Here is a 27,826-nt window from a genome sequence, read left to right on the forward strand (position 1 = left end):
ATAAAACCTGAGGCACAGAGAGATTTCTCAAGATCACATAGATAGTAATTAAGGAGCAAGGACTCAAGTCTTGGCAGTCTGACCCAGGCACCCACACTAACCACTATGCTATACCAAATTAACATGTGCAAAATGCTTACAGCAATACCTGACATACTGAAAGTACAAAGTAAGTATCAACTACTGTCAACTTTTTTTAGTAATTCTAGGCAGTGACCAATTTTCTAATTCAATTTGATATGCCCATGCAAGTAACTCTGTTCTCTGTGGGGAATTGAAAAAGATCATCAATCCAGAAATGAATGCTTGTTAAGCTTTTCTGGGCTGGACACTTGGGGGCTATATGACAGAAGAAAGTGGACACAGTCTTGGAATTCACAGATGATAAGTGTGAGATATGGCAAAGTGTGGTCACCATCTTTACGTTTTAGTGGACCTTAAAAAGCTCTTGGTGTCTGTCTTAAATCAAGGAGGTTATAGACAGAGGAGAATGAGGGAGCCAATTGTGAATGAATAACTACAAGGAGCTTTTGAGGCATTTAACCTCCTCCTTACACCCACACATACTTAATTCTTAGGCTGCACATTTTTTACTTGTATTTTTATGAGGTTACCTTTTCTTTTTTTTTTTTTTAAAGCGAATGCCGGGTTTTTTTGTTTGTTTGTTCGTTTGTTTTTTGTTGTTTTTTTTTAAATTAATTAATTAATTTATTTTTGGCTGTGCTGGGTCTTCGTTTCTGTGCGAGGGCTTTCTCTAGTTGTGGCAAGCGGGGGCCACTCTTCATTGCGGTGCGCAGGCCTCTCACCGTCGCGGCCTCTCCCGTTGTGGAGCACAGGCTCCAGACGCGCAGGCTCAGCAATCGTGGCTCACGGGCCCAGTTGCTCCGTGGCGTGTGGGATCCTCCCAGACCAGGGCTCGAACCCGTGTCCCCTGCATTGGCAGGCAGATTCTCAACCACTGCGCCACCAGGGAAGCCCGAGGTTACCTTTTCTTGATATTAGTTTAACCAAATTTCATCTGGAATAAACACACTGGGGTTAGGGTGGGACTGGGGGAGAAGCACAGAGTAAAATACTCCTCCCTACCCTGAGATATACTAGGGAATATTTAAGTCGAAGAATTTTTGGTTTTTATAGGGACAGTTATGCACATATATATGTAGCTAAACAATGTGGGGAAGCCTAACACTTTAAATGCCAAATGAGTGCAGGTTATTATATGTTCTTTTGTAATTCCACAGAGTGGCTACTTGATATACAACTGATATCATTCATTGAGAAGCAGTTTTTCTTGGTGGAAGTAGAGAAATAAGAGTACATAATAAAATGGCTTAGTTTTGTTTTTAAATCACCTTGAAAAGGATTAGCTCATCCCTGAAGAAGGATAGATGCTTAGGAAAGACGACAACAACACAACACACCGTCAACTCTTTGTGGCTTAAAACAGCTAATGTTTAGTCATCACTCACTTGGCATTGCTGAAGCATCTGCTCAATCTTACCCTTACTCTGGGACCCAGGCTGATGGGGCAACCACTATCTGAAATATAGCCAATTGCAATCTCAGAGAGAAAGACAGAATAATTTTGCAGGGTCTAAAACTATCAATTAATGCCCTTCTCTGTGAGTGACATAAGTAACATATTCAAATGGCTTCACATAGAACATGATCCTAGGAAGAGTAATTCTGTGTTTCATTGGAAGAGTAGAGAAATAGAAATATTTGGTGAATAACAGCACTAATTACTACCACAGATAGACAGCATTTAATCAAGGGAGATGAGAGGGGAAGGAGGGAGCACCTAAGACCTATTGAGACAGTCAATAAGAAAACTCAACTTGAAGAGAAATAAAATGAGCTATAATTGCAAAAGTGCTTGGAGCTAGATTGGGAGTCTTAAATCAGGGTAAGGAGTTTTGCCTTTTGCACATGAGCCATTGATACCCAAACTTGTTTTTGCCAATGGAGACAATTTGAAAGCAAATCCGTATAGATCCTAAATATGTAAAATAGAAAGAAAAGACGGAATTATCTTTGGTGGAAGAAGGGATGAGAGGACATGAAAACCTTTCCACTTGGCTTCCCACTCCCTCTCTCAATGGAACTGCCATGGCTCTTGGCAATAATTTAATAAAAATCAGAACTCTAGGAATTTAAAGCACTGTCTAGCACATTTAAATATTTGGAAATGGGAAGTCTGCTGTCAAAACCATGGCTGGCAACTGTAGATTAAAAAGATAAAAAAATGGATTAAAGATAGATTGGAATGATGGAGAAACTCAGTAGAAAGTTCAATAAAGATGAATAAAATAATAAGATCTCTGAATCTGGGTGTTGACAAGGGTGGATATGTCTCAAATAAATATTTGACAAACTGGTGACTGATTAGACTTGAGGGTTCATGGCGAGGGCAGAGTCAAAGAAAACGACTTGCATGAGGCTTGTGAACTGGGGGAATGATGTAGTAACGAATGTTAATATCAGGATCAGGAAGAATTTTAGGATTTAGCCAAAAAGTATTTGTATCGTGCCTATTGTAAGATATGGAGTACTTTGAAACAATGTAAATTTAATGTTAAATATATTAGTTTTAGGTGGCAGAAAATTATCCTCAAATGCCTAATACACAGTTTGAAATGTGACATTTGTGCTGAGGAGGACCCGGGGCTGAAGGTGTGGATTGGGAGATGTTCACATAGAAATTAGGTGTAGTTTATATAAAATTGATCATTATAAGCATAGGCTCATATATCTCTGGTTCATATAGAGATGCAATGAATGGTGTGAATCTTATCTTTAGAGTCACTGAACTATATGCTAATCTCTATAAAGTTTGGTATCAATGAGGACAGTGAGAAGGACTTCTCAAGCTCACAAACTCAAGTATACTGAAAAACTGTATTTTTTTCCTATGGGTAGTTTGGATGGCAAGTTTATCTTTATGGCATTTGATAAGTAATTCAGAATTCAAATGGCTTGATCTTATTCCTATTTGAGACAGTTCCCCACATTGGAGCAAAGGGTCCTATCTTGAAGCTTGAAGCAGAAGAGACAGTCCTCCTTGTATGTATTCAATATAGTTTTAGGACTTCAGTGGGATAATAAATTGGCAAATAGTTGGGACCAAAGAACCCAATTATATGTTCCCAGGGATTAAATTATCAAAGATCCTAAGGAACTGTCAAAGGTTCCTAAGGAACCGTTCTTTCCTCTGAGAGTGAGGAAAGAGTGTTCTCTTTCCTCTGCCTGTCAGCTCCTCAGCTTGGCTCAGGGCATATAATTCTTGGCACCTCAGTCATCTGATCCCATGAAAATGAACAGTGGAGGGACAGAGGCCTAATTTCTCTGGGGGCTTCTTCCATTTAAGATTCCTAACCCTTTGGATTCTAACCCAAGAACTTCTATTGACTCATCCAGGGTCATGGACTGATTAACCCATTGATATATGTCCTGGGTGTGTGATAGGGGATACACAGGGCTATCTCCACATGGTTCCATCATTTCACAGTGGTGAGCCTGATGGGATTAGAGATTTAAAACCTCATTGTTAATACTATAAAAGATAATACACCAATAAGTAAATATCAAATAACTCATCCAAAGCATTGCTGAATGACCAGTGATTGCCTATGGGAAATAAAGGAAAGCATAATCTAGAACACACCCATCTTATCCTGAGTCAAATGATTAAATAGATTAAGCATCAGATGATAGGGTATTGGGAAATGAGAACATACTCTTCATGGAAATCTTATTTTATAGAGTGGGTAGCAGAATTTGGGAACTTTTTTCCCTTGTGTAGGAACAAGCTATGTGGAATAAATCTATAGGGAAATCAGAGATGCTTAGTATGTGTATGTACCCCAACGTATGTGAGCATGATGCCAAAGAGAGAATAATAGTCTGAAATCAGAAGACTTATAGTCTTGTCTCTGAGACTTCTTAGTTGTGTATTCTTGAGCAAGTTATCCCCTCTTTGAATTATGGTTTACTCATGTATAATATAAGAGGTATGAATTAAGTATAATTATTTTCTAAATTATTATTGTTATTATTATTCCAAATTAATCTAATTTTCAGATCTGAATTTATACTATTAAGTACCTAATTTATGTTAAGAGTTTTGCATATATTATCTCACTTAATCTTACAACAATATTCTGAAGATTGTATTAATTATCTCATTATAAAAATGAGAAAACTAAGCCTCAGAGAGAATAAGTGACAGACACAAGGTCACACAGCTAGTATGGGGGTAAGCTGGGATTTAAATTCAGTTTTGATTCCAAGTCTCATGCTCTTAACCTCCATGTAATAAAGATTCCCCTATGAGAATCTATGAATCTTTAGAAATCATAACCATAAGCAGCATATTCCTTGGTTCTTGTTCCAGTCAGAGATTAGCTGAAGAGATTTTGTTCTTTTGAACCAGAATGTTCTTAATGGTGGAAAATTTGTCCTTTGAACTTACACCTATCCTTTGTATCATCACAATTTAGAATAACTCTTGACATATAGGCTCTTAGATTACCATACCACTCTGCCCCCCTTTTTTCCCCCCAAATTTTCCTCCAGTGAACATCCTAGCCACAGAAAGGCCATCATCTGGTCAACTTTAAAATTGCTCCCAGTCATTATTCAGTTTCTACAGCACCCAAAAGGAAGGTTAAGGGAGGCTGTTGCTGACACTCTTTTCCTATGCCCCCTAATCAGAAGGGGGTGATGTCTCCCAAAGAGCCTAATCTTCTCTTAAGGGCTTGTTATCAGCTTGCCAGCTGTGACTGCCTCTATACCTCTGTGTATAGCTATCTGTATCCCATAAACTGAGGCTTAGATGAGGTTTGGGTAAAATGATTTGCTAATCTGCATATTTGTTTGTCCTATAAACTATTCCCCTTAACTAAAAGACAGTACTATTTTACACCTTTAGCTATAGACCAGACACATCATAGCCTGCTTTACAAAATCACAAATTGAAATGAGAACACTTGGTTTCCATTCACAGCCTAGTTAGGGTGTCCCTCACATTTCATAAGCCAAAGTCTCTCAGAATGATGGAATCTCGGTTTGGAAAAAGGCTTAAAGGTCTTGTATTCCAACTTTCCGTTGACTGAATATCTTCTACTTCAGAGGTACTCTTTTCCAGGATTCTATAAATGGAACCTAACCCACCTGGTCCTCCCTAGGGGAACTGCTGGGTTTTGAGTTGGGCTGCTGTTTGGGTATTGGTGGCAGTGCCCACTAGTATACAATTTGGAAGGAAATGGATGTGATTCAGCTGTGAAAATTACAAATTAGATTTGGCTTTCAGACCACTGTGTATTTTTAGAAACAGAGAAGAATATAACAAACACTATTTTAGGTCTAGTAAAGATTATTAATATTATGTTCAGCAGAATAAAAGCTTTTCTGGTGATTGGTTTTCTTCTCCTAAATATAAATTTTTCTAATAATGCTAATTTCCTCCAAGATAATATTATACATCATTTTTATTCATGATCTCCCTCTTTTTTAAAAAAGATTTCTTAGAGATTAGAAGCATGAATTTGATGAGCTCACTTTATAATAGCTACAGGCCCTAGTTTTGCTAACTGAAAGTTGCTTGAGAGTAGGAATATTTTTCTTCATGTTTACATCACCACCCATGTAGTAGAGTACCTGGAATCCAGTAGGAGCATAAGGCATGCTTGTAGAGTGAGTGGATAATCAGAAAATGTATGTACTGATAATGGAAGTTAATGACAGCTGCCTTCTTGATGTGTGCTCACATGGTCTTTCCTTGGTGTATGTGCAGGGAGAGGGAGAACTCTGGTGTCTTTTTGTCGTCTCATAAGGGCACTAATTCCATCATGAGTGTTCCATTCTCATGACTTCATAAACCTAAATATCTACCAAATGTGCCACCTTCAAATACTATCAATCATGTTGGTGGTCAGAGCCTCAGCATATGGATTTGGGGAGATATGAACATTCACCACATAACAGGTTAAATATCTCTCCCAAAATCACTCCTGTAGTATTTAGACAAGTAAAGGCTGAGGATTCAGGGCTTCCACTCACCACACCCAGGCTCCCAATAACACAATTCAGAACCTCCTGAGGGAGAGAAGGCTTCCCCTGTTTTACCTTCTTTTTTGGCTAATGGACATCCAATCAAAGGGAATGGGCTTGGGGGGGAAGATCCCCTTCATGTTTCTAGAGACTCTGACACCTGTTCACCTTCTTCCCATTGTCTCAGTTATTCCTCCATGTTCTGAGGTATCAGTGGTCAAAACAAAAGCTTAGGGTGATTCTTAAGTTCTTAAACTTTTGTTTCTAGTAGGAAATAGACTCATTATTAAAATGTTCCTCAATTAACTTGATCAAATAATTCCAAGTGGGAGATCATTTTCTTCTCTACAAAAATGTGTGGGGAAGGCTTGTTGATAACTATTATACTATTACACTATTGATAGTGCTTCCTTGAACATTTAATTATTGAGTTAGGGAAAAAGAATGATTAGTGCACCTCAGGAAAATCATTTCTCATCAAACAGATATTCTGCTGGTTTCCTTTGTGGAAATCACCTCCTGGGCTTAATCCCATGTTACTTGATGTGTTTTGCCTTATGCGTAGGCCTGAATATTGTGAAAGTTTCTTTTAAACTAGAAAAATACCACAGAGTAATCTGTGGTTAAAAAACATAGCAAAAGTTGACTTTATTGAGACATTTTTGCCTTGGTCTGATAAGCCATGGTATCTAAGTAGTCCTAGCCAGAAGCAAAATGGGAATTAGGGTAATGTTATTCTTTCTTGTCAAGCTCCCATCACTTTTTCCATTCATATTCCAGAAAAGTTTAAATCTCATCAAAACTTCCCTGTCCCATGACATGAAGAAGTAAAATATGACCTCAAAAACACAAAATGTGGGGGAGAGTAAAAAAGATAGATCTTTTAGAATGTGTTTGAACTTAAATGATATCAGTTTAAAACAAATTCATATAGTTCTAGGTCAACATATATGAACCCTATGGTAACCACAAATAAAAAACCTACAATCAACACCAAAAAACTAAAGAGAAAGGAAAACAAGCATACAACTAAAGAAAATTATCAAACCACAAGGGATGACACTAAGAGAAGAAAAAAAGAACAGAGAAAAACTACAAAAACAACCAGAAAACTAGTAACAAAATTACAATAAATACATACCTATCAATAATCACTTAAAGTCAATGGACTAAATGCTCCAATTAAAAGACATAGAGTGACTGATTGGATTAAAAAAAAAAAAAAAACTCATTCATATGCTGACTACAAGAGATTCACTTCAGAGCTAAAAACACACAAACACTGAAAGTAAGGGGATGGAAAAATATATTTCATGCAAATGAAAACCCATAGAAAGCTGGGGTAACTGTACTTATATCACATAAAGTCTGTAACAAAAGACACAGGAGGGCAGTATATAATGACAAAGGGATCAATACAAGAAGAGGCTGTAACATTCTTTAATATATATCCACCTAATACAGGAATACCTAAATATATAAAGCATATACTAACAGACATAAAGGGAAATTGACAATAATACAATAACAGTATGGGATTTTAACACCCCAGTTCCATCAATGGACAATGGACTTACAACAATGGACAGATCATTCAGACAGAAAATCAATAAGGGAATAGTGTTCTTAAATGACACAAAAGACCAGTTGGACTTAATAGATATCTACAGGACGGTCCATCACAAATACATATTCTTTTCAAGTACACATGAAACATTATCCAGGATAGAACAAATGCTAGGCCACAAAACAAGTTTCAACAAATTTAAAAGGACAGAAATTATATCAAGCATTTTTTCTGACCATCAATTACAGGAAGAAAAATGGGAAAAAAACACAAACACATGGAGACATATCAACATGCTACTAAAAAACCAATGAGTCAATGAAGAACTCAAAGAGGAAATCAGAAAATACCTCAAGACAAATGAAAATAAAAAACACAACTTTCCAAAATAACTGGGACACAGCAAAAGCAGTTCTAAGAGGGAAATTTACACAGATACAGGCCTTCCTCAAGAAACAAGAAATATCTCAAATAAGCAACCTAAACTACCATCTAAAAGAGTTAGACAAAGAAGAACAAACAAAGCCCAAAGACAGTAGAAGGAAGGAAATAATTTAGATCAGAGAGGAAATAAATAAAACAGAGACAAAAAAACAGAAGAAAAATCAATGAAATCAAGAGCTGTTTTGTTTTTTATTTAAAGATAAGCAAAAGTGATAAGCTTTAGACAGGCTCATAAAGAAAAAAAGAGGGGAGACCCAAATAAACAAAATAAGAAATGAAAGAGGAGAAACTACAACTAATATCACAGAGATACAAAAAAAATCATAAAGGAATACTACAGTTTTATGAAAACAAATTGGACAACCTAGAAGAAATGCATAAATTTCTAGAAACATACAATGTTCCAAGATTGAATCTGGAAGAAATAAGATAATCTGAACAGACCAATATCTAGTAGTGAAATTGAATAAGTAATTTAAAAACTCCCAAGATACAAAAGTCCAGGAGCAGACAGTTTCACAGGGTAATTCTATCAAACATATAAATAAGAGCTGATACCCATCCTTCCCAAACTCTTCCGAAAAATTGAAGAGGAGGAAATGCTCCCAAATTCACTCAATGAGGCCACCATTATCCTGATACTGAAACCAGAGAAAGACACTACAAAGATATAAAATTATAGGCCAATATGTCTGATGAATATAGATGCAAACATTCTCAACAAATATTACTCAGCCATAAAAAGGAATGAAACTGAGTTATTTGTAATGAGGTGGATGGACCTAGAGTCTGTCATACAGAGTGAAGTAAGTCAGAAAGAGAAAAACAAATACTGTATGCTAATGCACATATATGGAATCTAAAATAACGGTACTGATGAACCTAGTGGCAGGGCAGGAATAAAGACGCAGACATAGAGAATGGACTTGAGGACACTGGGCAGGGAAGGGGAAGCTGGGACGAAGTGAGAGGCATTAACATATACACACTACTCAATGTAAAATAGATGGCAAGTGGGAAGCTGCTGCATAGCACAGGGAGATCAGCTCGATGTTTTGTGATGACCTAGAGGGGTGGGATAGGGAGGGTAGGAGGGAGGCTCAAGAGGGAGGGGATATGGGGATATATGTATACTTATAGATGATTCACTTTGTTGTACAGCAGAAACTAACACAACATTGTAAAGAAATTACACTCTAATAAAGATATTTAAAAAAACAAAAAACAAAAAACAAAAAAAGCCCACAAATATTAGTAAACCAAATCTAACAACATATAAAAATGATCATACACCATGATCAACTGGGATTTATCCCCCAAGGATGCAAGGATGGTTCAAGTCCACAAATCAAAAAATGTGATACATGACATTAACAAAAGGAAAGATAAAAATCACATGATCATTTCAATAGAGATATAAAAAACATTTGAAAAAATTCAACATCCACTCATGATAAAAACTCTCATCAAAGTTGGCATAGGGTAAGTCCATCTATGACAAACCCACAGCTAACATCATACTCAATGGTGAAAAGCTGAAAGCCTTTCCTCTAAATTCAGGAACAAGACAAGGATGCCCACTCTTGCTACTTCTATTTAACATAATATTGGAAGTCCTAGCCACAGCAATCTGACAAGAAAAAGAAATAAAATGACTCCAAATTGGAAGGGAAGTAGTAAAAGTGTCACTATTTGTAGATGACATGATAATATATATAGAAAATCCTAAAGTCTCCACCAAAAAACTATTAGAACTAATAAAATAATTCAGTAAAGTGGCAGGATACAAGATTAATATATCGAAATCTACTGCTTTTCTATATACTAATAATGAACTATCAGAAAGAGAAAGCAAAAAAAAAAAAATCCCGTTTAAAATTGCATCAAAAAGAATAAAATACCTAGGAATAAACTTTAACCAAGGTGAAAGAGTTATACTCTGAAAACTATAAAACACTGATGAAGGAAATTAAAGATATGAAGAATGGAAAGGTATCCCATGGTCATGGGTTGGAGGAATTACTATTGCTAAAATGTACATACTACCCGAAGCAATCTATAGATTTAATGCAATCCCTATCAAAATACCCATACTAAAAAAACAAAAACACAAAATTTCCCTGTCCTAGGTCCAATTCCTTTAGAACCTTGGTGACTTTTAGGTAACAAAAACTGAAAATGAACAATTCAGACAGTTTTACTTGCTTAAGTTTTAATTGTTTAAAGTGTTAATGCCTTTTCATCAAGGGATTTTTAGTATTTATTATTATTTGCACAGCATTGTGCCAGGGGCTTGGGGTGAAAGTGGGGGTTGAGCAAAAATATGAGAAAAGTAATCTCTGTCCTCAAAGTTTCTCTAGTTGCAAAGACAAAGCATACCTATAAGAAATTTAAGTTAATAGAAACTATAGTAAATGCCATGCTATAATGTACATCAATGTGTGATTAATAGCCAGATGAGAGGAAAAGTGATACTATGATTTTATCAAAAGTGTGCAAATCTCTCAAAGTCCTCAAGAAGTAATTTTAATGGTGGTTATGTCTATTTGATGGCTCCTTTAGAACTTGCTGCAGGTATGTACAAAAAGGTCTCTGTGATTTTGGTCAGAGTGGCCTTTTGGTGACCCTCTAATCTCATCAAACAGACTGATAGCTAAATCAACATTCAGGTAACATCTGCTGAGCTGAGAATGCTGGTTTGAGGGAGGTTTGTAGAAAAGTTCTCCATCCACAGTGTTGTCAGTAAGAAGGCAGGAGGGAAGCAACAGGCAATGAAGTAAATGGCAGCAATTAATGTCAGCACACAAAGGGAACCCCTAGTGGGCTAAGGGAGTTAATGCATTTTCCTGACTTGCTGTTAGTAAAACCTAATCAAATCAGATGCTACTATTTTAAACTCTTGGCTCATTTGGACTGGCCTGAGCTAAGTGTTGCTTCTACTCTAGTTATGAAAGAAAGGGTTTTCTAAGCAAATTACTGGGGTAAACAAGATTGCAGAGAATTAAAATGCTTTATAGAATAGTAGAGAGTGAATTTGCAAGAAAACAATCATTGTGCTAATTTTAAACTGTTTTTACCTGTTCAATAAAGCAGCTCATTAAAGACCTCTGCCTCTTAACACTTTGTTATGCTACTTTGAGTTGTTATGTTTACTAGGTAGTAAACAGAAAATTTAATTGGACTTCTCTAATTCATACTGGCCTCTTCATAGCCCAGTTAGTTTGAATTAATGAAATTTGTTTATGGTGAGGGCAACCTCAGAAAGTCATTCTGGGGAGATCATTAGACTTCATTGCTTTCTTTCTGAAGGTTAAATTGTGAGTTTGCAGTGGTCACATAATACTTTTAGCTGTACACAGATTTCTACATAGTTACATAAAGGGAAAATTCATGGCCATGATCTTCTGAATGGAGACAAGTAGTTAAGATCTATGACTAAGCATCACATTCATACATATTTTTGACTCCTTGATCCCTAGGAAGAGAATGAAAGGAAAGAGCAGGGTAGATCTCTGCTGAAGAAGTTTTAGGTTATTGTGAGAGAACCAGGAGCATCTACAGTTAGCACTTTTTAAAAGGACTCCAAGGAATTAAAGAGATCTGCAGACGATCTCTGGCATTTGCAGGTTCTTTATTGTATTTGTTTACTTTACATAAGTGTATATATATATATATTTTTTACTATTTTAGTCTAATGATAATGATAATCTAAAGAAAAGACAAACACTCTGGATCTTTTGAATGACTACTTAATAACCTACCCTCAATTGTCATAGTTTTGTCTATTTGTGTTTATTATGGCATTGATACAAAGGAGAACTATCTAATGCTTACCAGTAATAAGAAAATAGCAGAGATATAAGAAATATATAAATGGTGTGTTCCTGTCATGAGAAAGCATCACTGAGAGCTGTGCAAATAAAACATTCCTGCAATTTGAATAGAAAAAACTGGTGGGAGAATCAAATCACCTGTGGCACATTGTGCTAGATTTGTTGAACTACCCCAGAACAGAACATACCATATATACATTTTGAGCAGTGATATAATTCCAGCAAAATAATTACATTTAAATTAATGTTAATTTTAAATTTATTAGTTTTCTTTGAAATTAGTTTGCACATTTGTTTGGGTTTTATATTTTGCTAAGAGTCAGAGGTATAAGGGATTTATAGGTAGTTTTATGTTTATTCATATTTAAGTAACAATATAATAAATATAATTTAAACTAACACTAGGAATCCAAGAGGAATTTATTCTTTAAAAGGAGGTTAGAGAACTAATGATTGATAAAACCACAGATTATTGGAAATTGAGTACTCCTTAGAGATCATTGTCCAGTGTTTCTGAGACTGAGTTCCAGGGAACTCTGGTTTGGGAGGTGTTCATAGGTAAGCCAAGAAAAACAAAGGATGGAAGTTTCTGTGATCAATAAGCCCTGGAAAAGAATAGCTGCTATTACCTCTCCTGAAGACTCACAGCGCTCTTTCATGAAATAAAGCCTCAGCAAGAATTACCTGTCAAGTTTTGTTCAAAGCAGCATTTCCCAATCTTATCAGCACCCAGAGCCCCTTGCCTTAGATGACCTGCCTCCAGCCTCCAGAAAAATTCTCCAACAGAACTGTAGCATGAGAAGTACTGCTTAGCATCCAGGCCCTCATTTTGCAGACTGGGACATGAAGAGGCTATAGCGGGCTAAACAGTGTCCTCCCAAAACTCATGTCTACCTGGAATGTCAGAATGTAATCTTATTTGGAAGTAAGGTCTTTGCAGATGTAATAGGTTAAGATGAAGCTGTGATAGTTTATTTTAGGTGTAAACTTGACTGGGCCATGGAGTGCCCAGATATTTCATCAAACGTCAGTCTGCGTGTTTCGATGAGGGTGTTTTTGGATGGGTTTAACATTTAAATTGATAGAGTAAAGCAGGCTGGGCCTCATCCAATCAGTTGAATACCTTGAATAGAACAAAAAGACTCGCCCTTCCTCAAATAAGGGGGAATTCTTGATACCTGACTGCCTTCAACCTGGGGCATTGTTTTCTCCTGCCTCAGACTCAAACTGAGAGGTTGGTTTTTCCTGGATCTACAGCATGCTGGCATTTGGACTTAGAACTAAGCATCAGCTTTCCGGGGTCCGGATCTTGAAACTTGTCAGCCTCCATAATCATATCAGCCAATTCCTTATAATAAATCGTTCTGCACTTATATGTATCCACTGGTTCTATTTCTCTGGAGAACCCTGAGTAGTACAGAGGTCAGGGTGGATTAAGGTGGGTCCTAAATTGAACAACTGGTATCCTTATAAGAAGAGAAAACAGAGACACAGAAGAAACAAACAGGAAAAGGCCATGTAATGACAGAAGCAGAGACTGAAATGATACATCAACAAGACAAGGATAGCAAAGGATTGCTGACAACCACCAGAGGCTGTGAAGAGTCATGCAGAATATTCCCCTTCCAAGGTTCCAGAAGGAGCTAACATTGCTGACACCTTGATTTTGGACTTCTGCCATCCTGAACTGTGAGATAATAAATTTTTATCATTTGAAGATACACAGTTTGTGGTAATTTGATATGGCAGGCCTATTAAACTAATAGAGAGAGGGGGGAAAGGGAAAGGCAGAAGCAGCCAGAGAGAGAGAGAGGCAAAGAGAGAGAGAGAAGTGGCCTACTCCTACTCTTTTTTTTTTTTTAACATCTTTATTGGAGTATAATTGCTTTACAATGCTGTGTTAGTTTCTGCTTTATAACAAAGTGAATCAGTTATATATATACATATGTTCCCATATCTCTTCCCTCTTGCATCTCCCTCCCTCCCACCCTCCCTATCCCACCCCTCTAGGTGGTCACAAAGCACCGAGCTAATCTCCCTGTGCTATGCGGCTGCTTCCCACTAGCTATCTATTTTACATTTGGTAGTGTATATATGTCCATGCCACTCTCTCACTTTGTCACATCTTACCCCTCCCCCTCCCCATATCCTCAAGTCCATTCTCTAGTAGGTAGTAGGTCTGTGTCTTTATTCCCATCTTGCCACTAGGTTCTTCATGACCTTTTTTTTTTTTTTCCTTAGATTCCATATATATGTGTTAGCATACTGTATTTGTTTTTCTCTTTCTGACTTACTTCACTCTGTATGACAGACTCTAACTCCATCCACCTCACTACAAATACCTCCATTTCATTTCTTTTTATGGCTGAGTAATATTCCATTGTATATATGTAGCACATCTTCTTTATCCATTCATCCGATGATGGACACTTAGGTTGCTTCCATGTCCTGGTTATAGTAAATAGCCTACTCCTACTCTTAGGCAAAGGCAGGACAGTAGACTGAGTCTCTGACTTGGAAGTCAATACTCTTTTCATTGCATTTATTCATTTTTTCCATCCCTATCTTGTTCCAGAATAAAATGTAAGCATATAATTTTTCTTCCACAAATAAATACAACAGAAACTAAAGGCAAAACACAGACAATATAAAAAACTAAACAAACCCATTTCTAGAAGCAGCATAGCACTAATTATCTATGTAACTGCTATTTATATTGCTCTAAGAAAAGCTGGATTTCCCCAAGTGTAAGACAGTATCTTTCTATAGGATGTCAGAACTGAAAAGGACCTTTGAGAACATCTGAAACAATTACTTTATTTTAAAGATATAAACATTAGTACATTAGTGTCCTATTCCTGCTGTAATGAGGAATAGGAGTGTGGTTTGTTTTACCACAACCTTAGTGGTTTAAAAACAACACAAATTAATTTTCTTATAGTTCTGGAGGTCAGAAGTCAAAAATCAGATTCAGTAGGCTAAAATCAAGGCGTCAGCAGGACTGGCTATGTCTGTTCTGGAGGTTCTAGGGAAAAATCTGTTCCTTTGTCTTTTCCAGCTTCTAGAGGCTGTGCACAATCCTTGCCTCATAGCCCTGTATCACTCTGACTTCCACTTCTGTCATCATCTCCTTCACACCTCTGGCTCTCCTGCTTTCCTCTTATAAAGACCTTAATGATTACCTTGGGACCACCTGGATAATCCAGGATAATCTCCCTATCTCAAAATTCTTAGTGTTATTACGTGTGCAAAATTTAGTTTACGTGTAAGGTAACACACTCACAGATTCTGAGGATTAGGATGTGAGCATCTTTAGGGAATCATTATTCAGCTTACCACAGCTTTCCAGTGTGATTAGAATTTAGACTGGCATACCCCCATGCCATTGCTTCATCCATAATTCCATAATGCATGGTATCATAAGAGTGACCTTGTAGTTCAGGGTTTTCTCAGACTTCCAGGGTGTATGAAGCACACATAGGAACAATATTAACAAATTGTATTTCAAATTATGCATAGTAATTAAAATATAGAAAACAGAGTTTATGAAATATATTATTGCAAATTGGGACTTGCTTCAATTCATAAATGACTACTGCTTTAGTCACTCGACAAAAGGATGGAGCTTGGTCCCACTGCCATAGCTCTATGATGCCCCTGGCCACTCAGCAGTCACAGTGGTGACTGCCTCTTTAGAATCCTTGTGAATTTGAGAAGGAACCCAATCCCAGGTTGCTCCTTAAAAATGGAATACGGATATTTTTGTTTGCTCATAAAGTTGTGCAAGGATAATAATGCCTCATGCTTATGTAGTAGTATTTACAGGTCACTAAGCATGTTAATGTAGGATATCTCAGGTAATTTTGCAATAAGCCAGAAGGGTAGGCGGGAGTAACAACTTTATCCCATTTTAGATATGGGCAAACTGAGGCTCAGAGGAGCTGTGTGAATTGCCCAAGGTCACACCTTTATAAGTCAGTGGGTCTGGGACTCAGACCCAGATTTCCTGACTCCAGCTCTCAGGTTGTTCTGAGTCCAATAGCTAGGTAAGGCAAACAGAGATCAACCAAAAAACTAATTAATCAGGTCCATCAAAAGGGGATAATGAATAATAAGGCAAATTACTTTCTAAGTTGAATTAAGAGACTGTTATAGAATGGCAACTTTGTGTTTTGACTCTTAAAATTTAAAAAATAGGTTAATAGTATGAAACTCTTTTAAATGTAACAGGAATTTCTGACTAGACTCAGAACTATATTATATGAAAACTCAAAGCTCAAATAAATTCAGCCTCTCACTTAACTTCTGTTGAATAACGGAAACTAAGTGGAATTTAAGGTTTTAGAAAATATGTTTCTATTAAAAATCCTTATGTTTCATGCCTCCACCTTTTCTTATTTTGGCCACATTTTACAGGACAATAGTATGTATACTTTTTTGCTAGCAGAAACTGAAACTGTGCAAGGTCTAATTTATTATTAGAAATAAATGTGACATATAATATATAAGAAAAAATTCAAGTTTTTTTTTTACCAGTTAGGAGAACGCACAATTTTGTGATGGCCTGATTCTTCTGACATAGGTTAAATTCTAAATGGAATTTTATTGTGAAAGAGTCTGTTTAAAACAAGTGGGGCAGGTGGTGAACTTTCTGTAAAAAAGTACAAATAATGTGGGTTTGATGAGAAATCCTGATCAATTTAGATTAGAAAAGACTGGCTCCATTTGCCAGCTAAGAGAACAACTCCCTTCTTCCTCCCTCCCTTCCTTCCTTCCTTTCTTCCTTCCTTCTTTCCTTCCTTCCTTCCTTCCTTCCATTACCATGTGTCAAGAACAATGCTAGACCTTGAAGTTGCAGAAATAAGTCATTTCTTCATGAAATCAACCACTTTAATTTGTATAGCCCCATGTATTAGAAAGTTCTTTCTTATATTCAGCAAAATGGGTATGTCCACAGTTTCTAACAAGTGAACTTAGTTAGGTCATTCAGAGTCACAGACAACACCTCTTTTTTTCTCTTCTTTACAAGACCCATTTTATTATTTCTATCCTCCAGTCTAGAAATCCCTCTTTGTATAAGGCGGGTCTCATTTGACAAGATTTTTAGACATTTTGTTGTCTTGTTTGGGCAATTAAAACAAGGCATCCTGAACTCTACTCTTACTCCAGATATGCCCAGTCATCACAGTAGTCAGTTTAGATTGTCTCATGATTTTGGCTTCATAGACATGTAAACGTGACTGACCTAATTTTGTGTTAGCTTTTTAAACACCTTCAGCTTGTGGTCAGATAATACTGTCACATCTTTTGCAGGTGAGTATTACCAAAACAAGCACCATATTGTTTGTAAAATTGGTGTTTTGATCTTAAGTGTATGACTTTATTCTGCTGAAATGCATCTTGTTGGCTTTGGCCCCAGTGACAAGGTCACTATTAGCCCACCCTACAGTTAGCCACCTATGCAGAGTAAATTTTAAGAAACTTAAAGCTACCCAAGATGCTTTTAAAAACAAACTTTCTCTCCTACTGGCTTTCCAGCAGCCTATATTTACCAGTTTTATAACTTTTAAGAATATTAAGATTAAATATACTCTTAAGGGTAAGATATCCAGAATTTGCTAGTTTAACATGGAAATATTTAATCACAAAGGAGTGTTCTATTAAAACACTAGTCTGAAAAGTTATCTTACTAGCTAAATACTGGACCCTATGGGGATGGAAAAGGAGAAAGTTACCTTATAATAGAAGAATGGAATTAAAAAGGTTTAGGGCAAGAGACTTTCTTGAGGAAGACAGGTCTGTTTTCCTAGGGAAAAAACTGAGCCATTATTTTAGATGAAAGCCTATTAATACTTAGGTTAAAAATACATACATATATAGCCAAAATTGATGTATAAAAATGTTGCCACTACAATGTACAAAATGTAGAGTAGGCAGTGTTATTACAATTTTACAGATGAAGAAACTGGGACTTAGAGAATGTAATTTGTCCAAAATTTCAGGATCAGTAAGTGACAGAGACAGTGTCTGAGATCAGGCATTCTTGCCCCTTCCTATTCTTTTACAAAACTCAAATTCAGCATGTGCATCTTCTGAAGGATGCATTATAATTGATTTAAGGATATTCTAGTTAGAAAAAAGGGAATGAAAGATTGTTAATAAAATAATTTGTCAGGGACTGGGTATATTTTACAATTCTGTGATTATTAAGCTTTCCATTCCACTTCAGTACACGTCTAAGAACATGACTCAGTAATTGGCTACCAATATAGCCTTGGAATGGGGATTTTGGAATAGCACTAGAGAGGTGAGGTTGATCTAATGATAAATATCCTCAGGAGGGGAAAGTTCATTAAATTTAACTTTGTAGTGTCATGTTGGAGAAATGTTCACATTACCTTGGATCCTGTACATGAGAGAGAGGCCAACTTGTGGCTAACACCAGGGTGTCAGCAAGGTGCAAAAGATCAATTCACCTCTGGAATGAATGAAGCAGAAAATGGTTTATTCATTTGCTTAATTATTCTTCACACAGTTAAGGCACACACTGAGCTAAATCAGCTGAGGATATCAAGAAGAATAAGCTGAGAACTATACTCTCACATGACTTGCAGTCTCATAAAGAAGCCACAAAAATTGTTAATGTTATTCAGAATATTATAAATGTCTCCACAGCCAGGCTCAAGTTCTCAGCCTGGCTTTCTGGGCTCTTCATAGTTTGAGCCGACACTGCTCATTTGTTCTAATACCCTCTGCTCAACACAGATGCATATTGTTCTCATTAGTCAGGTCTCTTCACCATTCCGCAAACATGCCTGGCTCACTTTTGCTTGCTTCCTTTCTTCCTTTTCTCCTTTCCTCCCTCCTTCCTTTCTTTTTAAATGTTTTTGAGCATCTGCAATGTGACAGCCTCTGTGCTAACTACCAGGGTTCCATCAGATCAGATGTCCATATTTCCTACCCTCCTGGGCTGAAAGTCAGTATTTAGGATTTAGCTCAGGCCACATTTTCCTTTCTGAAGTCTTTTCTTGATTATTTTTGTTCTGAATGGTCACTGACTCTTCTGCCATTGGGTAGTTCTTATATAGTGTGTACCTTGCAACTAGGACTGTATTAATTTTCAGAGAGGAGAGTATTGCCAGAGTTTAAGGCATGAAGAGTGTCAAGGCCTGGGACAGCCTGGAGAAGCTTTGTGGAGGAGGTGAGACTTGAGATGGGCCATGAGGAAGGGACAATTGAACTTGATAACTGAGATTGAGTAAAGATTTCAGACAGGGGCTAGCATGGAGAAAGAAAGAGAGTAAGCCCAAGAAAGGAAATCCTTTATTCAAGTTATGGTAGTCCGTTTTGTTTCTAAATTATTATTTTAGGAAACTGGTTAGGTTACAGTGTGGAGTCACCATGGAAGGCCATGCTTGTCAAAGGATGTACTCACTTGTCCTTTACTCAGATCTGTTGGTCATCAAATTTTAAAATTTCAGAATAGCAATGACGTTAGGGGCTTCAGGACAGAAAAGCCCCTTGAAACCAAACCAGACTCTGGCCTTAAACTCACGCAATACTCTCCTCTCTGAAAATTAATACAGTCCTAGTTGCAAGGTACACACTATATAAGAACTACCCAATTGCAGAAGAGTCAGTGACCATTCAGAACAAAAATAATCAAGAAAAGACTTCAGAAAGCACAGAAGCCTTTCTGTGTCCCCTGTTTCTTGTTTTTAGGAAATAGGCTTCAGCCTCCATGAACTTCCCTGAGCTCCAAAGGGCAGGTTCAAACAGTTGCTAATCAGGGAAGGGAGGTGATATAGAAACAAGGAAGGAGCAGCCAAGAAAGAATAGTGCAGCCTTGAGGCAGGGTTCTGGTTCCACCTCAAGGGATACACATAACAATATTGTTGAGCTCTTCTGTAGAACTAAATCCCCCAACAAATGGAAGATGTTAACTACTTGATGAAGCATTCTTCATTCCAGAGAGAAGGTCACAGTTTGATAACCCTGAAAACCACAAAATCTCATCAGGAGACCACCTGAGGCCAGATTAAAGAAATGCAGGCCCTGACACACTCTGATCCTTATCAGCAACCCTGCCCTTGAAACCTTGCTGTAAATCTCCTCACCAAATCCCCTAGATTGGAGACACAGTTTTTGAGTTCATGAGCCTGCTGTGTCCCCATTTGCCTGGGCAAGCAATAAAACTCTTATTTTCTACTTTACCCAAAACTCTGTCTCCGAGATTCGATTTGCCACCAGTACACAGAGGCCATGTTTTTGGCATCACAACCTCTGTTTGAACAATAACTTCTGCTTGCTATACTCATAAAATAGCTAGTTCCACTCACTGGACCACTCCAATGAATACAAAATTCTTTCCCACATTAAGCTAAAATCTGGCTCTTGATATTTTTCAGCCATTGAGCCTGTTTTTTCCTGGTAAAGCCATGCAGAAGAGTAAGCTTGATTTCTCAACACAAGGGTTTATTAAATATTTGTAAAAATAGTATTGTGCACTTGGAAAGTAACTTGAGTGATTCGTTCCTTGAGTGATTCATTCATTCAAGGTGGGTTGAAATTGTAGCTTAAGACAATGAAACAATCTGGCGAAACACAGGAAAGCAATATGGCAGGGTGTTAAAAGTTCAGGCTCTAGTCTTGATTTTAATCTTTGCTCCTCCACGTGCTGGCTCCTCCCCCAGCCTCAGGTTTTTAACCTATTCAGTGAGGATTACAATAGCACCTAGTTTATCATGCTGTTGAGAAAGTTAAATTAGGTAATACACAAAAAACACAGTGTGAAGTCTCTGGCTCATAATAAGTGTTGAATGAAAGCTGAGAGAAAAATGTCTGTATAGTAAATGCGAACACTTGGGCAAAACACACTGTTATTTAAAACTTGGCTGACTGAAGACATCAGGGATGACTAGGCCCTATAGGAACAATTGTGCCCAAGCTAAAGAGCAGATAAGACAAACCAACAGACAAAGCCCACCAAGAACACCTTTGCTTGCTTTCCATGCTGCTGGTAGATCACCCCATGTGCTGCATTAATAAGTGCTCTCTCTGGTGTGAACTTAAGTGATGTAAGCAGTAGAGTAGTAAATATGTCCCTGCAGAGAATATTTTGTGGTTTACAAAATAACTCTTTAAAAGTACACCCCCCACCACCTACTTAAAATTTCCCATACTTCTTTCCACTCTTCTTAGTTCTAACCTGTTGATTGACCTTAAATGATGTGTGTCTCTCTTTAAATTCCAGGTCTGTTTCTGGAGTCATTTTTGGGCACTCTTGCTGAAGACTGTCGAAATGGTGACACAGTGAGAAGGAAATGTTACATACTCAAACCCCAGAACAAGTGGTATTTCCATGGTATATACTTTCAAAAACACTTTCCCATACGTTATCTCATTTGATCTTATAAAGTAATCTATAGTAGGTAGGTAGAGTATCTAAGGCTATTTCCATTCTCTAGATGAGGAAATTGATGCTCATAATGATGGAGGGCCTGGGCCTACAGTGGGGTGCAGTGTGAACAGAAGGAAAATCTGGGGATTCAGAATGGTTGAGCACTGGTTTTGTTGTACTTCTTTGGATTTTCATATTCTTATCTCTAAAATAAGCAGTTTGAACATGATGATGGTCCCTTTAGCTCTAATATTCCATGATGATTACAAGTTCAACATTGTACAGCAGTTTAGAGTCCAAGGCAGGACTAGAGCACAAGTGTCCCATGCCTAAACTCATGATGCCAAGCTGTTTTATGATGTCCTATTATTCCCAGCCTTCCCACCTACTCATCACCCTGTTTCTACTTTGGCAATCATGAAGTAATCTCCCAGAATGATTGCGGATGTTGATAGGAAATTATTTCTCTTCCTTTCCCGTGTGTTCTGGCACATGGATATGTTAGGGCAATTGTCCCTGTGGTGATCATTATGCACTTAGCTATTTTTGTTCTAGTGCCCGGAAGGCTGTGGGGCATTGATGCCTAGTCAAAGAATTTACAGCCAATTTAGTCCACCTCAGTTAAGTTACACACTCAGCCAAATTGCAGAAAGCTGGTTTCTGTTTCCCTAAAATTTGTCACTCCTGGGAATTACCTTGGGCCATTGTGAGATCATAGAGCAGACATGGAAAAGAAAACCACTTACACTGAAACCAGGGTTCAAGGGGTTTCGCCCATGATTTAGTGGTATTAAACTAGATTTAAAACTCTGGACTGCTACTTACTAGATGTTGAGACTTGGATAGATTATTCACCTCTCTGTGTTTCAGTTGCCTTATCTGCAAGATGGGTTTAACAATATGACCAATCTCATAAAAGGAATGGATGAGATAATACATGTTAAGTGTTAGAACAGTATAGTACATTGTAGGTGTTCCATATGTACTAGCTATTATTATCATTTTAAGTCATTTTATTTTTCTTATTTTAAAATGATAAAAGATGAGATCCCAAATGATCTCTTTCCCATGATCATGCCAGATTCAATAATGCAGTCTCAGTTAAAACTTAGCCATCCTAGGACTTCCCTGGTGGTGCAGTGGTTAAGAATCCACTTGCCAATGCAGGAGACATGGGTTCGAGCCCTGGTCTAGGAAGATTCCACATGCCTCAGAGCAACAAAGCCCGTGCACCACAACTACTGAGCCCACGTGCCACAACTACTGAAGCCCGTGTGCCTAGAGCCTGTGCTCCACAACAAGAGAAGCCACCGCATTGCGCATCGCAACAAAGAGTAGCCCCCACTTGCCACAACTAGAGAAAGCCTGCATGCAACAACGAAGACCCAACGCAGCCATAAATAAATAAATAAATAAATAAATAATAAAAAAAACCAAAACAAAACATAACAAAACTCAGCCATCCTTGCTAATTTCTTTCCACTCCAGGTTTCCTTACACCATTTTAAAAATAGCATCTTCCCATTTGGAGTTCAGGAAGTGTTTTTAAGCACTGTAACATATAGATAAACCACTGTTAGCATAAGACATCCATCTATTTTTAAGGAAAGCATGTTCAGTTAGTCACTTCCAAGGATCCTCCAGAAATTCTGTGTGCCACATTCCAGGTACAACTCTATTTCTGTTGCTCACTGTGATAATTGTGCCCACTTTGTCTCTGTCGGTTAAGGGCTGCCATGTGGAACCTGTCTTTCTGAGATACCATCATTCCAAGTGAAATTAGGGAGCCTGTGTCAATCGCAACATATCTCATCATCATCCCTGGCCTTCAAAGGACAAATATCACATAACTTTTTCAGAGTGGCAGTGTCCCCTTTCTTATACATTACTCTATGTCTCCTCTGGACCCTCCTGAGCACGTAGTTAGTGGAGGACGTGTGTTCAGATAGTGTATGATGTAAAACTTTTACTTACTGGCCATATAACTTTGGACTCTACTGATTTAGAGTCCTTGGTTCTCAACAGAGGGATGCTTTCACCAGGGGAATCAATAATTTGATTGAACTGGAAGTTGAGGCTGACACACTTTTGGCACAGAACAAACAAAGAACAAAGCTTATTTTACTGGTTACTTTGATCCTGATTACGAAGAGGAAAAATAATTGCTTCCCTACAATAGGACAGAACAGAATCTATCTGAAACTCAGGGATCTCTTAATGTTTTCAAGTCAAATGTTAATGGAGACCTCAACAACCAAATATAGTTAGATTCAGATCACTCAGGAATGACAGCTTGATTCACCCCCAAATAAAGGATCCCCATGAATTGTGGGGCTGGTTGAGGCTAAGAAAAACAGGAAATAGTAATGATTAATGGAAGTTGTAATATCAAGTATGGCTGCATGACTAGTTACAGTTAAACATAATCTCTTACCCGCTTGTTCCTTAACACTGTTACATGACAACAAGACATTAAATATCTTCCCTTCTCCCATCTCACTATTTTACATAGGAATCATTGATTGTGGTTAAGTTTTAAATTTAGACTGTAGGTTGCAAAACTTAGAATTGTGATTTAACTATAAATAGAATTAACATCACCTGAAGATAAGAACAGTAAATTTCAGAGTTTTGTGTCAACCTTTTTTTGAGATGGTGAGAATATCGTGATTTGTATAAAGGTTGGTTGCATCCTGTATGGTGTAAACATGATGTTATTGTCACTGTTTAGAAGATTAAATATGTGTAGAAGTGTATGAGTAACCAAAAAGGATGGATTGTGCTAGTTTTTAAACTGCTGTTTCTCAGTCAAAATTTACCCTTCTATATTCTGCTATGTACTATTAGGGCTAAGAGTCTGCAAACCACATTTCCCGATCTCCATTGCTAGCCAGGTTCCTATTAGGTTTTCCAATAGGAGGGACTGGTGGGGAGATCAAAAAGTAGATAAATAGAAAAGTTTCATAGAACAGTTGTTGGCATTAATATTTCTGTTTACCTTATTCATTTCTGTCTTGGGGCTTACCTTTGCATTAGCTATTCCCTTGGTTTGGATTATTAGTCCCTTCAGTCTTCAGATGGTTGCTATCTTCTTGTCATTCAGATCTCAGTTTCAGTATCATCCCCTCAGAAAACCTTTGCTTGATCCCTTAATCCAAAATAGTCATTCTTTTTGATGACAGACATTCTGACCTCTGTGAGGTGATATCTCATTGTGGTTTTGATTTGCATTTTCCCTGATGATTAGCAATATTGAGCATCTTTTCATCAGCCTGTTGGCCACCTGCATTTCCTCTTTGGAAAAATGGTTATTCAGTTCTTCTGCCCAGCTTTTAATTGAGTTGTTTGTTTTTTTGATGTTGAGGTGTATGAGCTATTTACATATGTTGGATAGTAACTCCTTATCGGTCATACCCTTTGCAAATTATCTTCTCCCATTCAGCAGGATGTCTTTTCATTTTGTTGATGGTTTACTTTGCTGTGCAAAAGCTTTTAAGCTTAATTAGATCCCTTTTGTTTAGTTTTGCTTTTATTTCCTTTGCTTTAGGAGACAGATCCAAAAAAATATATATTGCAGCGATTTATGTCAGAGTGTTCTGCCTATGTTTTTCTCTAGGAGTTTTATAGTATCTGGTCTTACATTTAGGTCTTCAATCCACTTTGAGTTTATTTTTCTATATGGTGTTAGAGAATGTTCAAATTTCATTCTTTTACATCTAGCTTTCCAGTTTTCCCAGCACCACTTATTGAAGAGATTTTTCTCCATTTTATGTTCTTGCCTCCTTTGTCATAGATTAATTGACTAAGTGTGCAGATTTAATTCTGAGATCTCTATTCTGTTCCATTGATCTATGTGAATAAAAGAACACAAATAACAAATGTTTGTGAGGACGTGAAGAAAAGGGAACCCTTGTACACTCTTGATGGGGTTGTAAATTAGCGCCTCCACTGTGCAAAACAGTATAGAGATTTCTCAAAAAGCTAAAAATAGAACTACCATATGACCAGCAATTCCACTCCTGAGTATATATCTGAAAACAAAAAAAACCAAAACACTAATCTGACAAGATATATGCACCTCAATGTTCATACAGAATTATTTTCAATTGCCAAGGTATGAAAGCAACCTAAGTGTCTGTCAACAGATGAGTGGGTAAAGAAGATGTGACACACACACATACACACACACACACACACAGTGGAATACTACTCAGCCATTAAAAAAATGAAATTTTTCCTATTGCAGCAACATGGATGGACTTGGATGGCACTATGCTAAGTGAAATAAGTCAGACAGAGAAAGACAAATACTGTATATCACTTATATGTGGAATCTAAGAAATACACAAACTAGTGAATAAAACAAACAAACAAAAAGAAGCAGACTCTCAGATATAGAAAAAAAACTAGTAGTTACTAGTTTAGAAAGAAGCAGACTCTCAGATATAGAAAAAAAACTAATAGTTACTAGTAGTGGGGACAAGGAAGCGGGGGGCAATATATGGGTAGGGGAGAAAAAAAGTGTTATCATGGGATTATATGAAATCACCTGTGTGAAACTTTTGAAAATTATAAAGCACTACAGAATTTACAAGAACCTTTCATTCAATAAAAAAAATTAAATTTCAAAAAACAAGTAGAAAAATATTTCTCTTTACACAAGAAGTCAGCATTAATATTTCTTTCAACTTTTTGTCTCTGAATATTTTTCACAGTTGTAACATGGTGTATATAAAAATTTCTCTTGTGACTTTTTCACTCAAAATTGTAATGCCAGTATATTCCCTGCCATGAAATGTTGTAAACATTTTATTGGCTGTATAGTTTTCCATATAATAAATAAGCTTGATTTTATATTGCTATTTATCTATTGCTGACCATTTATATTGTTTCCAATATTTTCAGGACTATACAGGGCTCTGAGATTAAAAGAAATAGATAAATAAAATATTTTTTAAAACTTTCCTAAGCATATAAAAAAAAAGTAGTCTTTTTTTTTTAACATCTTTATTGGAGTATAATTGCTTTACAATGCTGTGTTAGTTTCTGCTTTATAACAAAGTGAATCAGTTATACATATACATATGTTCCCATATCTCTTCCCTCTTGCATCTCCCTCCCTCCCACCCTCCCTATCCCACCCCTCTAGGTGGTCACAAAGCACAGAGCTGATCTCCCTGTGCTATGCGGTTGCTTCCAACTAGCTATCTATTTTACGTTTAGTAGTGTATATATGTCCATGCCACTCTCTCACTTTGTCACAGCTTACCCTTCCCCCTCCCCATATCCTCAAGTCCATTCTCTAGTAGGTCTGTGTCTTTATTCCCATCTTGCCACTAGGTTCTTCATGACTTTTTTTTTTTTTCCTTAGATTACATATATATGTGTTAGCATACTGTATTTGTTTTTCTCTTTCTGACTTACTTCACTCTGTATGACAGACTCTAACTCCATCCACCTCACTATAAATAACTCAGTTTCGTTTCTTTTTATGGCTGAGTAATATTTCATTGTATATATGTGCCACATCTTCTTTATCCATTCATCCGATGATGGACACTTAGGTTGCTTCCATGTCCTGGCTATTGTAAATAGAGCTGCAATGAACATTTTGGTACATGACTCTTTTTGAATTATGGTTTTCTCAGGGTATAAGCTCACTAGTGGGATTGCTGGGTCGTATGGTAGTTCTATTTTTAGTATTTTAAGGAACCTCCATACTGTTCTCCATAGTGGCTGTATGAATTTACATTCCCACTAACAGTGCAAGAGTGTTCCCTTTTCTCCACACCCTCTCCAGCATTTATTGTTTCTAGATTTTTTGATAATGGCCATTCTGACTGGTGTGAGATGATATCTATTTGTAGTTTTGATTTGCATTTCTCTAATGACTAATGATGTTGAGCATTCTTTCATGTGTTTGTTGGCAATCTGTATATCTTCTTTGGAGAAATGTGTATTTAAGTCTTCTACCCATTTTTGGATTGGGCTGTTTGTTGTTTTGTTATTGAGCTGCATGAGCAGCTTGTAAATTTTTGAGATTAATGCTTTGTCAGTTGCTTCATTTGCAAATATTTTCTCCCATTCTGAGGGTTGTCTTTTGGTCTTGTTTATGGTTTTCTTTGCTGTGCAAAAGCTTTTAAGTTTCATTAGGTCCCATTTGTTTATTTTTGTTTTTATTTCCATTTCTCTAGGAGCTGGGTCAAAAAGGATCTTGCTGTGATTTATGTCATAGAGTGTTCTGCCTATGTTTTCCTCTAAGAGTTTGATATTGTCTGGCCTTACATTTAGGTCTTTAATCCATTTTGAGTTTATTTTTGTGTATGGTGTTAGGGAGTGTTCTAATTTCATACTTTTACATGTACCTGTCCGGTTTTCCCAGCACCACTTATTGAAGAGGCTGTCTTTTCTCCACTGTATATGCTTGCCTCCTTTATCAAAGATAAGGTGATCATATGTGTGTGGGTTTATCTCTGGGCTTTCTATCCTGTTCCATTGATCTATGTTTCTGTTTCTGTGCCTGTACCAAAC

General features: G+C 37.1%; 1 long non-coding RNA gene across 3 annotated transcripts in view; it reads left to right on the top strand.

Moving 5' to 3' along the window:
- Positions 1–27,826, top strand: part of LOC309639064 — a 124,789-nt gene that overhangs the window by 67,868 nt on the left and 29,095 nt on the right. For 2 of the 3 annotated variants that reach the window (XR_014251446.1, XR_014251447.1), the window contains exon 1: positions 658–21,259. This is a non-coding gene — a long non-coding RNA (uncharacterized lncRNA). Of the gene's footprint in view, positions 1–657; positions 21,260–27,826 lie in introns of those variants that run through there. The other variant, XR_014251445.1, reaches the window with a different exon arrangement.

The sequence above is a fragment of the Balaenoptera physalus genome (genome assembly GCF_965194825.1).
Source record: "Balaenoptera physalus genome assembly, chromosome: 12".
In the NCBI taxonomy this organism is placed as follows: domain Eukaryota; kingdom Metazoa; phylum Chordata; class Mammalia; order Artiodactyla; family Balaenopteridae; genus Balaenoptera; species Balaenoptera physalus.